Source organism: Talpa occidentalis, unplaced genomic scaffold, assembly GCF_014898055.3.
Source record: "Talpa occidentalis isolate TD23 unplaced genomic scaffold, MPIMG_talOcc4v2.1 talOcc4.15, whole genome shotgun sequence".
NCBI lineage: Eukaryota > Metazoa > Chordata > Mammalia > Eulipotyphla > Talpidae > Talpa > Talpa occidentalis.
In genome coordinates, this window is record NW_023601543.1 from 88,079,296 (window position 1) to 88,093,328 (window position 14,033).

The following is a 14,033-nucleotide window of genomic DNA, read 5'->3' on the forward strand; positions in this document are numbered from 1 at the left end:
ATCAGCACCATCAGCACCACCTCCATCATCAACAACATGGTCAATGATGATCATCACCATCTCAATCACCATCACTCCCATCATTGCCTGCATCACCACCATGTTCCTCACCATCAGGACCATCATCAACACCTCCACCTGCACCACCAGCATCACCACCAACATCACCTCCATCACCACCACCTCCATCATTAACACCGTGATCAATGACCATCACCGTCTCAATCACCACCCCACCATCATCTCCAACCATCATCCCCACCACCATCATCATCACCTTCATCACCAGCATCATCTTCTCCATCATCAACGTCATTGCCATCATGCTCATCACCATCGGGACCATCATCACCACCTCCACCATCACGACCACCCTCATCTCCATCACCACCATCATCAACAACATGACCAATGATCATCACCATCTCAATCACCATCACCTGCATCATCATCACCACCAAGTTCATCTCCATCAGGACCATCATCACCACCTCCACCAGCACCATCATCACCACCATGTTCATCACCATCAGGAACATCATCACCACCTCCACCAGCACCATCATCACCACCATGTTCATCACCATCACCACCAGCATCACCTCCACCATCATCAACATGCTCATCCCCATCTCAATCACCATCACCTCCATCATCATCACCACCATGTTCATCACCATCAGGGACATCGTCACCACCTCCACCAGCACCATCATCACCACCATGTTCATCACCATCACCACCAGCATCACCTCCACCATCATCAACATGCTCATCCCCATCTCAATCACCATCACCTCCATCATCATCACCACCATGTTCATCACCATCAGGAACATCATCACCACCTCCACCAGCACCATCATCACCACCATGGTCATCACCATCACCACCAGCATCACCTCCACCATCATCAATATGATCATCACCATCTCAATCACCATCACCTCCATCATCATCACCACCATGTTCATCTCCATCAGGACCACCATCATCTCCATCATGTCCATCATCACCACCTCCACCAGGACCACCATCACCACCATGTTCATCACCATCACCACCAGCATCACCTCCACCATCATCAACATGCTCATCCCCACCTCAATCACTATCCCCTCCATCATCATCACCACCATGTTCACCTCCATCAGGACCATCATCACCACCTCCACCAGCACCATCATCACCACCATGTTCATCACCATCACCACCAGCCTCACCTCCATCACCACCACCTCCACCATCATCAACATGCTCATCCCCATCTCAATCACCATCCCCTCCATCATCATCACCACCATGTTCATCTCCAGCAGGACCATCATCACCACCTCCACCAGCACCATCACCACCACCATGTTCATCACCATCACCACCAGCCTCACCTCCATCACCATCACCTCCATCATCAACAACATGCTCATCCCCACCTCAATCACCATCCCCTCCATCATCATCACCACCATGTTCACCTCCATCAGGACCATCATCACCACCTCCACCAGCACCATCATCACCACCATGTTCATCACCCTCACCACCAGCACCACCTCCCACCTCCACCATCATCAACACGATTATGACCAACTCGATCACCATCACCACCACCTCCAGCACCACCATCACCATCATCCCCTGCATCACCCACACCGTGATCATCACCGTCTTCACCATCACCATCCTCACCATCATCCGTTCCACCACCACCCTCCCCCCGCCCTCCCCCAGCGTCCCCACAGAAAACAGCTATGGAGAAGGGAAAGTCATCCCTGCCTAGCAACACCCGCCCAACACACACACGCGGTTAAATATACACGCCGACCACCCACAGCCGCCGAGAGCACAGCAAAAGTTGACAAATGCGGGTTTGGAGACGCGAGCTGCGGGATCCAGGAACCGGACCCCCTGGGAGTCTCCACCCCGGCGACCGCAGGGGCCACGTTGCCGAGACCCCGGACCTGGGGGCCCACGTTGTGGACGCCCTAGGAGAAGGCAGCGTGGAGGGTTTGGGGGCGCGCCCTCCGGACCGAGACACAGCGCCAGGGGCAGCAGCGGGCGAGGGCTCATTCCTGGATGGCTGTGGGCAGCAGCCTCGAGCCGGAGAAAGACACGGTCCAAAAACTCTGAGGAGCGCGGCTCCATCTTCTATATAAAGGGCTGGACGGAGCCCAACTTCCTCCAGGATTACCCTGGAGACGTGTCGTCCATTCAGGAAAACACGCGCCTTGTCTGTCATCGGGGACCGCGGGCCGGCTGCCTCCCGGGCCGCACACGCGCCGCTTGACCCGCCGCCAGCTCCTGCCCGCACGGGCCGGGGCAGAGCGTGGCACCCGCTCGGGGCCCGGACACGCTGCTCACGGGCCTTGTCTGCCGCCCCACGTCCCCGGGCTCCCGGCCCGCCGGCCTCTGCGGGCCACCCCGATCCCGAAGCCAGCCCTGCGGTCAGCGGTCCTCGCTCCATGCAGAGAACCCGCCCGCCCACTCCCCGGGAGGCCGAGGGCGAGCGTCCCCCCGAGGGCGAGGGCAGGCGGCCGCGGCCATTCCGGCCACCACAGCAGAGGGGCCCGGTCGCCGGGGCCAGGCTGAGCCCCGGCGGGGAGTGTTGGGGTGGGGGTGATGGTCAGTGAAGGCCTTTCTCCTGCCACCACGGCGGCACCCCCTCCTTCGTCCAGGGGCCTCGTGGGAGGAGACTGGACGGAGCACGTGGGGCACAGCCGGGCACAGGGGCACGAGGCTGTGGTCCAGACACACCTTCCCGCACCCCCGATTCCGCCAGGGCAGGGAAGGGCGCTGCGTCTCCCACCTGGCTGACCCCCAGCTTCACCCCTGTGCTCTCTCGGCTCTGGGGTGGGGGGCCGCGGAGAAGGTGAAGTGTAACGGACAATGTCAGAAGCTGGGGTGTGCGCCCTGAGAACAGAACCTGGTGCTGGGGGACCAGCCAGAGTGGGCCAGGGAGGACCCAGCGGTGGCCCCGCAGCTTCGGGGCTCAGGCAGGCGCCTTGGGGGACAGCAGCAGCACCCCTCAGCCGCGTGAGGGGACAGTGCCCTGTGCTTCGTGCCCCGTGCGGCCAGCCCAGCTCCTCTCCCCAGATCACCCCCCATGCTCAATGTCTGCCCCGGGCCCCAATACTACAGGCAACTCACCCTGGCTGCTGAGCCCCCTGATATGGGGTCCCTTGTGCACCCCCAGGAGGAAGGGGGCACCCTCTCTCCTGACGATGCCATCCTGGTCCCGAAGCTGTCCCTGGTTGGGGTGGAAGCATTGGACAGGCCGATTGGAGGCAGCTCAGCTCCCAGGAGGGAGAGTGTGTCCACCTGGGGCAGCTGAGGCCTCTGGGGTTTTCTCAGCTGGGGCAGGTGAGGTCTCTGGGGTTTTCTCAGCTGGGGCAGGTGAGGCCTCTGGGGTTTTCTCAGCTGGGGCAGCTGAGGCCTCTGGGGTTTTCTCACCTGGGGCAGCTGAGGCCTCTGGGGTTTTCCCACCTGGGGCAGGTGAGGCCTCTGGGGTTTTCCCACCTGGGGCAGGTGAGGCCTCTGGGGTTTTCCCACCTGGGGCAGCTGAGGCCTCTGGGGTTTTCCCACCTGGGGCAGGTGAGGCCTCTGGGGTTTTCTCACCTGGGGCAGGTGAGGCCTCTGGGGTTTTCTCACCCGGGTCAGGTGAGGTCTTTGGTGTCAGGGGAGGCCTCCAGGGTTTTCCCACCTGGGTCAGGTGAGGTCCCTGAGGTTTTTCCCACCTGGGGCAGGTGAGGCCTCTGCAGTGTCCAGTGTCAGGGGGTGCTGGGGTAGAGACCCTGGAGGCCAGACAAAGAGCCTGTCCTGAGCTCCTGCTCCCACCACGGAATTGGGGACCCCTAAGACCATGGGGAGCCCACGCAGGGCCCCCAGTCTCGGGGGATGCAGACAAGCTGCGTGCATTTGTGCAGCCCCTCAGCATGCCCTGGGGGCCTGCCCTGAGCCCTGCGGGGCCACCTGGACACAGGTGTGGGGCTCGCACATGCAGGAGGCCGGGCGGAGAGGGAGCCGCCCTTCAGAAGTGGGGTTCTGCTTCTAACAGGTCAGGGATGCCCAGTCTAGGCCCCAGGACCGGGGTCCTGCACCCTGGCACACCCCAAACCCTTCTCCTCAGGACAACACCCCAGGCAGACACCCCACCTGGCTGAAGCCCTCTGCGGGCAGTTTTTAGGGTTCCCCCAGTGCCCTTGCTTTTCTCTGTGCTGCTAGAACGGCCCCCAGGCCGAGCCCCCCACCTGCAAGGGCCTCCTGCATAGGGGGTGTGAGCGCCTCCTCCACCCGGCCCAGCCAGAGGGCCCCCCCACTGCTGGGGGCAGCCAGGGCCGGGGTCCGGTGTGGGGTGACCTCCAGGGGCGCGTCGCCGCACCCGGGGTGAGCCCCTGCCGGCCTAGGCCGCCTCCCCCCGCCTGGGTCAGCGATGGACACGCTGCGCCCGCAGCCCCTCCCGCTCCGCTGCGCCCCGTCCCGCGAAGGGGGGCGCCCCCTCCCCGCTTCCTCCGCGATGATCTCAGCGGCGGGGCTGCGCGCCAGGAAGGGAAGGGGTGCGCGCGGGGCGGGGGTCGGCGAGCGGCGAGCGCGGGGCGCCCGGCGCGGACCCGGGAGCGCCGCGGCGGGAGGGGAGGGGCGCGCTCCTCGCCGCTCCCCGCCCCTGCCCGCCGCTCCCCTCCCCTGCCCTCCCCTCCCCCGGCTGCGGCGGGAGCCTCCCCCTGCGCCGCAGCCCCTCCCCCGCGCTCGCCCCGCGCCGCCCTCCCGCGCACCCGCGCCCCGCGCCCCGCGCCCCCCGCCGCCCGCGGACGGCTGCGCGCTGCGCCCCGCGGGGCCGGCGCCCCCACCTGTCACCGCGCGCCCGCCGTCTCGCCGCGCCCAAGTTTTCGGGGACTTGCCGGGCGCGCCGCCCGCCCGCGCCCGCGTCCTCGCCCATGGCCGCCGCCCCCGCCCGCCCGCCGCCCGCGCCCCCCGCGCCGCCCGCCCAGCCCCGCGGCCGCCGGGCCCGGTGAGCGCAGCGGCGCGGCCCGGCCAGCGGCCGCCGAGGAGCAGCGCCGCGGCGCGCGGGCGCCGTCCCCGGCACGGAGCACTGCGGATGCGGCGCGGGGCCGGCGCGGGGCTCCGGGGCGCTCGGGGGTCGTGAGCGCCGCGCCCCGCGCGCCCCCGCGCGCCCCGCGCCCGCCCGCGCGCCCCGCCGGGGCCATGCAGTCGCTCATCTCCCCGGTGACCAAGGCGATCCTGGTGGCCCTGTTCATCTTCGCCATCCTGCTCATCCTCTACGTGATCCTCTGGTACATCTGCCGCGATGTGGACTGCGACCACGGCATCTGAGCCGCGCGCGCCCCGGGGCCCGCCGCGCTGAGGGCGCCCCCCGCCCGCGGGGCGCCGCGCCGGACATGGGGCCGGCGGCCCCGCGGCGCCCCCCGCCCCGCGCCCCGCCGCGCGCCCGGCGCCGGCGCCACCTGGCCTTGACCTTCAGGGACCGCGCGGGGAGAGCGGGTGAGTGCGCGCCCGCGGCCGCCCGCGGGGCGCCCGGGAGCCGCAACTTCGCGGAGGGCGCGGGATCCGCCCGCGGGACCGTCCCCGGGGTGGGAGCTGCGCCCGGGCGCGCCGCGGCAGCGGCTGCCGGCGGGCGGGGGGCTGGGCGCGAGCCCGCCGCGTCCCCCCGGGCCGCTCCCCCGGGTGCCCGGGGTCCGAGCCGGCGCCCCGGGTCGCCCCCTGCGCCGCCGCCCGGGCCCGAGGGGGACGCGGCGCGCGGGGGCCGGTGCGCGCGGCGCGCTGCCTGGTGCCAGCCCCCGGGCGGCGGGCGCGGGGCTCGGCTGGCTCTGGGGTCCCCCGGGCCGCCCCGCGCGGCGGCGCGAGGTGAGGGGCTCCCGGCTGAGCGCCCCGGGCCGCCGGGGACGCCGCCGGCCGACGCCGGAGACGGGAATGGGGAACAGGTCGCGGGCCGGGGCGCCCGGGGCTCACACTGGCGGGCGCGTGCGGGCGCCGGCTCCCGGGGCTCGGCCTGGCCCCCCAGCAGCTGCAGACCGGGGAGACGAGGTCGGGGCGCCCTCCCCCGCGTGCGCCCGGCAAGTTTGCCACTTGAATAAATATCTTGTTAGCAGAAAAAATGTCCCCTTGGCACATCCCGGCGCGGGCGGCGCGTGTGAGGAAAACCGCCGGGTTTAAATAGGTTGCCAATGTATGCATCCGCAGAGCGGGCGCCCGCCGGGGAACCGGGGCGCGCAGGGGACGTGGGGGGACATCCAGGGGCGGGAGCCGTGCGCTCAGGCCGGCCCTGCCCGCGGGGGGGCTCCTGGGCAGCCATTCCTCTCCCCCAGCTGCCGCAGCCCCCCTGAGGGCTCAGGGGACTGCGGGAGACGGTGCGCACCCCAGAACCGGAGGGGTCTCCGGGGACTGACTGTGTGGGGTGACCTGGCTTTGCGCCCAGAGTTCAGATGGGTGCTGAGCGTCCTGCAGCAGGGCCGGCGCCCCAGGACGCAGCCTGCGGGCAGCAGGGCTGAGGGGGGCAGGTCTGTTTGCAGAACAAGGCATTTTATTGGAGAGGATCGGCACAGGTTTGGGGAGCCCCCGTGGGCCCCCCGAGTGCGTGCGAAGGGGGCTCTGCGGGGTGCTTGGGTGCACGTTCTCCCACAGCAGCATGTGTCTGGAAGGGCCTCAGGCCTCCAGGCCCCCAACTGACCGTTTGCTCTGAATCGCAGCTCCCAAGCTGGCCTTCTCCAAGGCACCCCATTTTCCAGCCCCCCGGCTTTCCAGCGGCCTGTCTTCCTCCACCCCAGCTCCCCAGCTGGCCGCCTCCGTAGCACCCCCTTCCCGGAGCTCCCCGTCTCGCCAGCATCCCGGCTCCCCTGCCTCCCAGTCTCCCCAGCACCCACCTCCCAAGCCTCCCCGGGGTGTCTCCCCAGCTCGGGAACCCCAACACTAGACTTGTGCACTCTGCCCACAAAATAAACCCCCCGAAGAGCCAGCCGTGGCGACAGAAGCCGCAGATATTTCGCACTTGTTTCCCAAGCGGGCGCTGCAGCTCGGAGGTTGGGGCGAGCCCAGCAGACACAGGACGAGGCTGGGGGACCCCAGGACGCGGCGTGGCGGGGTGTCACCCCCCAAAAGGGCTCCAATCACCCCTCTTATGCCAGCCAGTCCGGGCCCCAATTCTATGCACTAGACTCGCACCTGCACCCAGGGGGTCAGGACAGGGAACCCTGGATTCCCGGGCCCGCAGGGAGGAAGCACCAGTGGATGTGGGGGACCCCCCAGGGGCCGGTCCAGGAGCTGAGGTGGTTGGAGACGGCGGAGGTGGCCCGGCCGGCGTGTCCCCGTGGCCGGCGTGTCCCCGTGGCCGGCGTGTCCCCGTGGCCGACCGGGATGAAGCTCCAGGCCCGAGCGCTGCTTCTGTGCCCCTCCGGTTCTGTTCCTCATGCGCAGCTGCAATTCCAGGGGCTCCCCATGTGCCCAGCTCCCCGGAGGGCCTGACCCGCCTGTGGGCAACGTGACGGGGACTCGGGATGGGGGGGCCACGGGCCGGGGAGCCCTCGTGGGCCCGGGACGCTGCTGCTGGCGGAGCAGAGAGGGTCGGCCGAGGCGTCTGCGTGGCCCTGCCCTGGCACCCACGAGGCCCTGCGTGGGCGTCCACCCCCTGCCCCGGACGGGGTGAAACGGCGCTCCTGGCCCCCACACTTGCTCGGTGACCCCCACGCCCTCCCCCGAGGGTGCTCAGGGGGTGAACGCCACTTGCCAGGGGAGGTGGGGACTTGCCGGCACCCCGATTTCAGAATCAGAGCGAGGCAGGAAGGGGAGGCTGGATGTCCACGGCCCCCCCGAGCAGGGTGGTCTCTGGTGCAGGACACGTGCTCGGGCTGGACAGCGGCTGCCTCTGACCGCCAGGCCGGTGCCTGCGTCTGTGATGTGCAGGCAGGTGAGGGTGTGCAGGCAGGTGAGGGTGTGCAGGCAGGTGATGTGCAGGCAGGTGAGGGTGTGCAGGCAGGTGAGGGTGTGCAGGCAGGTGATGTGCAGGCAGGTGAGGATGCGCAGGCACATGAGGATGCGCAGGCAGATGAGGATGCATAGGCAGGTGATGTGCAGGCGGATGATGGTGTGCAGGCTGATGGGCCTATGCAGACAGGTGAGGTTGTGCAGGCAGCTGAGGGTGTGCAGGCAAGCAAGGGTGAGCAAATAGATGAGGATGTGCAGGCAGATGAGGATGTGCGGGCAGGTGATGTGCAGGCAGGCGAGGATATACAGGTAGGTGAGGGTGTGCAGGCAGGTGAGGGTGTGTAGGCAGGTCAGGATACACAGGCATGTGAGGATGCACAGGCAGGTGATGTGCAGGCAGGTGAAGGTGTGCAGGCTGATGGGGCTATGCAGACAGGTGAGGATGTACAGGCAGGTGAGGGTGTGCAGGTAGATGATGATGTGCAGGCAGGTGAGGGTGTGCAGACAGGTGAGGCTGTGCAGGTGAGGGTGTGCAGGCAGGTGAGGGTGTGCAAGCAGATGATATTGCAGGCAGGTGAGGATGTACAGGCAGCTGAGGATGTATAGGCAGGTGAGGATGTACAGGCAGGTGAGGATGCGCAGGCAGCTGAGGATGTGCAGGCAGCTGAGGGTGTACGGGCAGGTGAGGATGTACAGGCAGGTGAGGATGCGCAGGCAGCTGAGGGTGTGCAGGCAGCTGAGGGTGTACGGGCAGGTGAGGATGTACAGGCAGGTGAGTACGTGCAGGAAGCTGAGGATGTACAGGAGGTGAGGATGTGCAGGCAGCTGAGGATGTACATTCAGGTCCTCCGCTGCGTCCACCGTGCACACGCCCATCCGTCGTCTCTCCAAGGCAGCTGCTGCCCACGGGGCCGCTGGGCTCTTCCTCTGGGAGGGAAGCTGACCGTCCCTCCGTCCGTCTCCCCACAAGGACACCCGCGACGGACCTGGTTCCGGGGCCCACGGGGTGGCGCCGTGTCCCAAGGCAGAAGGCTCCTTCTGGGCTCCCGCAAACCCCGAGCCCCTGCACGGCCTGGGGGGGTCTCCGCCCGGCGTCCAGGGCCCCACAAACCCCCGCCAGCTCTGATGTCTTCCGAGCGTGTCCCTGCGCAGCACACGCGGGGCTGGAGACGTAGGATTCCTCACCCCGATCACCCAGACAGAAGATGGAGGCTCCCCAGAAAGGCTGTGGAAGTTGCCCAAGATCCCCAGGGAGCAACGGGGTGCCGCGTGTGACCCCTCATTTCCACCCCAGACCGCCCCCAGGTGCGTCTGCGCGCAGCTGTCCGCAGGTTCAGGGCCCACGGGGTGTTGGCAGCCACAGCCGGTGCCGTTTTCCATCCGCAAAAGCAGCTTTTTGCCCCATTTTTGGTGTCATTTATGGGCAATTTTGCACATTTTAAGGTGTGATTTGCGGGGTTCGGTGTCTGGGGAGTGGCCTGTTCTCCGCAGTGTAAGGGACACACTGGCCTTGAACTCAGTGGACTGAGGGCGTCTGGGAGACCCCCGTGTTTGGTGCTGATGTCTCGTGAGTCAAATCTGGGGGGACAGGGGAGGGGACCCCCAAGTGAAACAGAATCAGCACAAGCGACCCCAGGAAAAGAGCAAGAGCACAGGTGGGGGGCTCCCCCTCCCACCCCACTGCTCCCCCAGATGACTTTAAACAAGCACAGCTCAGCGGGTACCCCAACTGTCCCAGGGTGCTGGACTCCCCACAACCCCAGCACGCATGTTGGCCACGCACCTGTGTGCACTGCAGACGCGCCAGGCCCCTGTGGCTCCTGGGGGCGCCCAGCTCACCCTGGTGCCCCCCCGGGTGCGCTGACTCAGGGGCAGCCCCGGGGCCGGCGTGGACGTCCAGCGCCGACCTGAGCATCTGAGGTGTGCGGTGTTTGCCCGTGTGGGGTGAAGCCAGCGCACCCCTGAGGCCAGGCTACCGGGGTCAGCCGGGATTTTGGGGTTTTCCCGTCTCAGCGACAAAGACTTTCACCCCATCTGTGCCTCCTGGACAGTCTCGGCCAGCTGAGTGCACCCTGGGGTGCTGAGGTTTTGGTGCAGGTGGCGAATGACACGCTGGGGAGACCTGCATAGAGGTGACCCCGGGATCAGCATGAGCTGGGACCCTTGTCGAGGGGGACACACCCCAGAAACCCCCCAGGGAAGGACTGCTCAGCTGCCTCCTCTTTGTTCTGAACCCCCAAGTCCTCTATCCCCCGACAGCACCCTTACACCCTCACTCCCTCCACCCCCTCTCTGAACCCCGGGAGCCTCCTGCACCCACGAGTGTCCACCTCTTTATGCATTTTGCTTGTCGAGTCAGCTGATATTTCTCTCTCGATCCCCCCAAATCCCCTCGTTGGGCACAAATGGCTGCATTTACCTTTTTCCTGGCTGTGTAGTATTCCACAATACTGCTTTCTCTCCCTCTAGCACAGGCTCTGGTGTCTCATCATTTACAGCTTTGGGGGGCCATGTTAAAACGTCAGGAAAGTAACATTTACACCCCTCTGTGGCCCCCTGGACGGTCAGTCCTGCTGTCCGGCCCTTTTGAAAACTGGCCGCGGTGCTGGCACCCTCGGCCCGTGGGCTTACTTGAGCGTAATCAGACCCCTTTGCCTGTGTGCAGCCTGGGGTGTGCGACACCCCCGAGAGCCGGGGACAGGACACCCAGCCAGACCCCAGCCAGACCTGCCCGCACCCCTAGTCCTGCCCCTGCTCTGGGTCTGGCCACCCCAGGCCTGGCGAGTCACCTCCACCCACGGCCCCCGGTGCAGGCGGCCCCTGCACAGCCCAGGCCTCCCCAGGCCCCCACACGGCCACCTCAGCTCCGTCCCGGTCACGTCTCTGCCCCTCGGGGTCCTGGGGAGCCTGTGGGGCTCCCCCAACCTCTCCTCCGGGACTCTGGGCCCAAATTATCCTGCGCGCTCGGCCTTTTACTGCAGTTTCCTGACAGGTGCCCAGGACGCGGGCAGGCAGCGAGGAGACACTTTGTTTCCATCTCGTCTGCGCTCCTGGCGCCCCTGACCTCCACGAAAGGGATGGACTTGCCTGACCTGGGGGTCCCTCCGCTGCCCCCAAGGCTTCATGGGTGCAGAGCTGGGGCCAGGGATACTATTTAGGGGGGTGAGCACTCTCTGGCGCAAGTGTCCCCAGGGCTGCGCCGGCACCGAGGGCCTTATTCAGCGCGGCCCGTCCTGAGAAGGGACGTGCTTCCCAGCAGGGGCGCTGGCCTTTTTCGGGGTCCTCGTTTCCCGCCGCCGCCCCAGGGCAGTGGCTCCCTTGGGGAAGAATCACGCCAAGGCCTGCGGAAGGCAGGCTGACCTGGGAGGTCAGCGGAAGCCCCCGGGGCCCCCTTCTGGCAGAAGAACCCAGCCAGGGCTTGGCCTGGCGCCCCACTTGGGTGGGGGTCTGCTCGGATTTCTCACCCCTCCGAGCCCCCCGGCCCTCGTCTGCGCAGGAACCGGGGCGTCCCCCTGGGCGTGCGCCCCAGGAGCCCTGCGCTTCTGAAACCCACGGCTCAGACCCCGAGAAGGAAGCCGGAGCCGTGTGTGAGCTTTGGGGTGTCGTCTGCAGCCCCACCCATGTGGCCGAGAATCAGCCGCCTGTGGAGAACGTGGGGACCCGTGGCCACGGCAGAGACGCGCCCCCAGATCTCTGCTCCCCGGGTTTGCACCCGCGGGAGGTCTCTGGGCTCGCCCAGGCGGGGGAAGGGGTGCAGGTTGGATCCGCACGGCCCCCGGGGGCCGCCCCGGCCCTGGCTCATCACGGGTCTCCCCGGCAGCCGCCTCGCGCCCCAGTTTGCGCGGCTGCTCCAGTTCTGTGGGGAGCGCGGGGCAGACAAGCAGGTGAGCGGCTGGCGGAGGGGGCGGGTGCAGAGGGAGGGCGCGCGGCCCAGAACCCGGCTGTCGGGCCCCCACGAGGGCACCCCCACGCCTCGTGGGTCCCCGGCAAGTGCTGTGTCTCTGGCGGCTCAGGGCGGCCGTCACCCCAGACGCCCCGACCCCGGCCCAGCGGCGGGTCCCGTGCGGCTCTGGACTCGGGCGCCCGAAGAGCCTGGGCCCCTGGAGCCGGGGGGCGGACGCGCGTCATCGCGGTGGGGGCCCCGGGCGAGTCCTCCCGCGCCCCGGGCTGCAGGCCGCACGCTCACAACATAGGGGTCCCCAGAGCACCCCCCGTGTCCCTCTCCCTCCCAGCCCCACAGAAGCCGCCCCTCCCATCTCCCGGACGCGAGGAAACGGGGTTCCGGAGAGCAGCTGACCACGGCCCTCGCTGCCCTGCTGCCCGGCCTCCACCGCCGGGCAAGCGTGTCCAGCCGAGCCGTGAGGGCAGATGTCGGGCAAGTGGCCACACAGGGGCACATCCGGGGAAGCAAACCCTGACCTGGTCAGCTCAGGGGACCCCCATGGGCAGCGGGCTGAGGCCATGTGGGCCCTGGGCCGCTGGGGACGGTGGCACAGCCGGGCAGTGCGCCAGGGGCTTCGCCGCCGTGGTTGTCTGTCCCCGTCCCGGGGCTGGCGTCCAGCGGGTGGGGCAGGCGTCCCCTGCTGACCTCCCTCCGGGGGTGGCCTCTCCTCTCCCGCACCCCGCAGGCAGGCGAGTCTGCGCCCACCTTTGCACAGCAACCCCGTCCTCTGGGTCAGGACCCGCTCCGAGCCCCCGGTGTCTGTCCACCTCGGCTCCCAGCACGGCCCGTCTTGGGGTCCCGGGGGCCTGGGGTTGGGGCTCCAGCCCCCCCTCCCCGCGCGTCCGGAGCCGCCGCCACTGCCAGCTGCGGCTCAGGGCCCCGGGGGCGAGCTCCCGGCCGGCAAGGTGATTCGATCACCACGGGACACTCTGATCCCGCCGGACAGTCTGGGCAGCCGGCCACGGGCCCCCCCGCCGCGGCGGCCGCGGAGCCGAGTCTCCTCAGCTCAGCCCTGACTCAACCTGCTCCTCTGTTCTGTCCCCGCCCCACCCTAGGGCTCCTCCTGCAGCAACGAGCGCTCCAGGGGCCGCCGACGTGCCGCCCGGGCGCCCGCCGAGGCGCCGTGAGGATGGGGCCCCTCCGGCGGCCAGGACTCCGGCCCGGGGCCCGGACGCCCACCGTCTCCGCTCGGCCCGCTCCGGAGTGTGCTGCCCGGCGTGACGGCCCAGCCGCGCCGTGGGGGTGAAGGGCGGGCGCCCGCCGTGAGGACGCTCGCATCTCGCCAAGCCATCACCAGGCGGTCAGGACTCCCGGGCAGCACCACCTCTGGGGCCCTGGCACCCTGCGTCACCTCCGCGCGCCCCGGCGGCCCCACCCAGCCATGGCCCGCTGCCCGCCCGCCTGGCCCAGCCTCTCGTGACGTCGCCATGTCTCCTCCCCTCCCGCTCGCGGAACCCACCGGGGTTCAAGCGCCCGTGGCGGGCGGCCCGGGGAGGGTCTCCTCTCGCCCCCGGCTAGAGACGTGCAGGGACCGTCCGCTTCCGTCGTGCACCGTGGTTCCTAGACGCCCTGGGGCCTGGCCGCTCCCTCCCAGACGCATCCAGGCCGCCGAGCTCACACAGCCACGTCCAGCGCCACCCAGCTTGCTCCGTGCGCCGCCGAGGGCCTCCGGGGGGCACGCGAGGGTCCCCGTGGCCCCGAATGTTTCCACACATCTGTGTGGAGGAGAAGGCACCGCCCGACAACGCGGACTGGAGACGTGGCACCCGGAGTGAGAGCGGTCCGGAAAGTTCCAGAAGCCGACAGAGCATCAGGTCCGCCCGAATGTGCATCCCGTGGACCGTGGCCACGTCCACCCGTGGGCAGCCCAGGACTCCGCTCTTTCTCCTCTGCTTCGTCGGCCTCCCGAGGGGGACTCGAGGTGACGGGTCGGGCGGGCCCCGCGTGCGGGGTGCACATGCGGGTCTCGAGGAGCGTCGGGGCGGCCCGCACCCCCCCCAGCCCACCCGTGGCGTCCCCCACCCGGTGAGCGCTTTCGACTCATCCTAACGCTGCCGCCATCCCGTCCGCAGGTGATCCGTGTCTCCTCCGTGTTGTCTGTCGTAGCTGCCGCCCCCGTGGGGAGGGAGGCCCAGGACGGAGCTCAGACATTATGGCT